The following is a 2,809-nucleotide window of genomic DNA, read 5'->3' on the forward strand; positions in this document are numbered from 1 at the left end:
TTTTTTGCTCAACACCTTTCATGCCCATTAAAGAACTCATTTCTGTGAGGATTTTTCTGAAAAACGTTGATTAAAGGCAAAGAGAATGTAAACTTTCAGTCACCACGGACTCTTAAGCTTAAGGAAATAACTAATCTTTGGCGGCCATTTTCTCACTAATTTTCCCTCTGAAAACACGTGACCCCTACCTCCTTCTTTTGCAAATGTCTCGATTTATATTCAAGGTAAATGGATATTTTTTCAGCCAAATAAAGACAAATGAACAAGCTTTAATATGATATCAATAACTCTACATGCCCAAAAATTGACGAGAGCCTGATTTCACCACGCTGCATCACATGTATTATTCTTTTCTTTTCTTTTTTAAATAGAGTATTTCTGTGTTCCACTGGGATGTAGCATTTATCTTAGCTCGGGTTGTTGGTCCAAATACAGATAGGGCCAACGCTGCCAGCCTGCTAAATGTTATTAGTGATGTCGATGGGAATCGCAGTATAAAACATTCGCTTTTATTTTTTTACACACCTCTGATATCAGCCAATATTACATGACTTATTGAGTGCAATTGTTTGGAGACGCACCATTACCCCTATCAGACAAAATTACAAATACATGTAAACTTTTCGAGCAAACCAAATTCCAATTCAATTAATGAAATATTAACCAGTAGCCTAAATACATTTTATTTATAACCATTTAAGGAAAGTGTGGTTGACTGAGTAAATGAGCAAAAGTATGTCGGTTCAACTCCCCTTTCAAATCAGTACGGTTAAATGACAGGAGGGACCTCTGAATTTAACTTCTGTGTCCGATATAACCTAACTAAGTTGGTGGCAAATCTTGATAGCTCATAAAAATAACCGAAGCACGATTGCGCACAAATTTGGGAATTTGAACCAGTGCCATTCTTGTAACATCTCTAACGTTCGGCACTTATATTACACTAGGTGGGCCCCCTTTCGATGAAAGGAATGTTGGGTGCCATAACATCAACTGAAAGTCATTGGCCTACTATATTTACACTCTGCAGGAATGAAGCAATAAATCTTGAGAGAAAAGTGACTCATGTGTTTTCAAGTTGCCAAATATATAATAGACTAGCTGGGCCCTCTTTCATTGAAAGGATCGATCGTTTCATTAACATCAACTGAAAGTCATTGGCCTACTATTACATGTATATTTACACTCCACTGAAATGGAGCAATAAATATTGAGAGATGCAAAAAAATGAGAAGTTTTAGAATTTAGATATAGTGATGCAGTGATTGATTCTCTATTCCGCTTTCGTGGTTGTACACTCCAAAATTTCAAACGTGGGGAACCAGTAGTGCGCGCGGCTAATGAACGGAAGCCTCGCTTGTTTATAATGGCGTCTTAGAAGACGGACTTTTCCAAGATTAGATCTAAACGAAACTAAGAAAAAACTAAAAACTAAATTACAGTGACTTCAGGCTCCTCAATGAAACTGTGCAACCTTTAAATGATTCTGAATCACCATTAATTTGGTCAAATTCGAAAGTTAAGTGGTTCGGAAGTTTTAGGCCACCAAAGTGACGAACGTCCACAAATCAATAATATATTATGCATAGAGAGAGATTACAGTGTTGCAAGTGCCGTAAAAATCTTACTAATATACTTTCTAAAATTAGAAACAAAACAAAAACTGCTAAAAGGCGGCGTTCTCTGCTTTTCCCTTGTGCCCTTCACATGTAAACCATCCTACTTAACCACGAATGACTATAAAATAATGTGGTAAAAAATTCGTGGCGCAACTTACTGTCAAATATCTCCTCAACTATCGAACATAAACTCTTCAGCTTTTGTACAGTGACTTGTATCAGTCTGTTTTAACAGATCAATATTTTTGTAAACTCCTGTTATCTCTATTCTATCTAGATAATTCCTAAATAGATACCAATAAAAAATCCCAGGGGGTAATTTCTACAGATTTATAAAGATTCACAGCTGGGACAATATGGCTTTTAAAAGCACGCTCGTCATTTTTGTCTAGTTACTAGATTATGTTTATTAAACGCATATTTTGAGAACTTTTATGCAAAAAAATGTTCACTATTAAATTGATTTCTTGTAACTAGTTTTGCTACTAAAAGTGTCATTGGTGAGCTGTGACGTAACCATGTGCGTAAGCAAAATGTGTGTGAGAAGTGGGAAGTGCTGTGAACAGTTCCATTTTCCGCGTGAAATTTGTAGTATTTTATATAAATTTATTAAGAAAAGTTTTTTAATCTAGCCCCAATTGCTGTGGAAAAATATGATTAAATTAAGGCAAATTGATACAAACGTCTGTGCAAAATATGGGTGACACTGATTCACCCGTTAAAAAGATGTTTGAAGATAAGTTGCGCCACGAATTTTTGACCGCACTTTCACTTTAAGTCTGCATTCGTCCCGTTTTCCCCACAGGCTGGCCAACGTCCTTGGAAGAAAAAAAACAACCAAAAAAAAACAACAAAACAAAACTAAAAAAAGCTAAATCTTTAGAGGGATCAGTGGTTTAATAGGTACGACTTTTTCTTGTCAACCCAAAGGCCCAGAGTTCGATCCCTGTGTGCTGGGTTTAATTGTGAGGCAGCGTGGTGGAATCAGGCTCTCGTCAAAATAATCAAAGTGAAGAAACTTGCATTTTTCTGCAGGTTTGTGAATTTTTATCAATTTTTTGGTTTTTTGCTCAACACTTTTCATGCCCATTAAAGAATTCATTAATTATGTGTGGATTTTTCTGAAAAATGTAGATTAAAGGCACAGAAAATGTAAACTTTCAGTTACCACGGACTCTTAAGCTAAGGAA

Source organism: Aplysia californica, unplaced genomic scaffold (assembly GCF_000002075.1).
Source record: "Aplysia californica isolate F4 #8 unplaced genomic scaffold, AplCal3.0 scaffold00593, whole genome shotgun sequence".
Taxonomy (NCBI): domain Eukaryota; kingdom Metazoa; phylum Mollusca; class Gastropoda; order Aplysiida; family Aplysiidae; genus Aplysia; species Aplysia californica.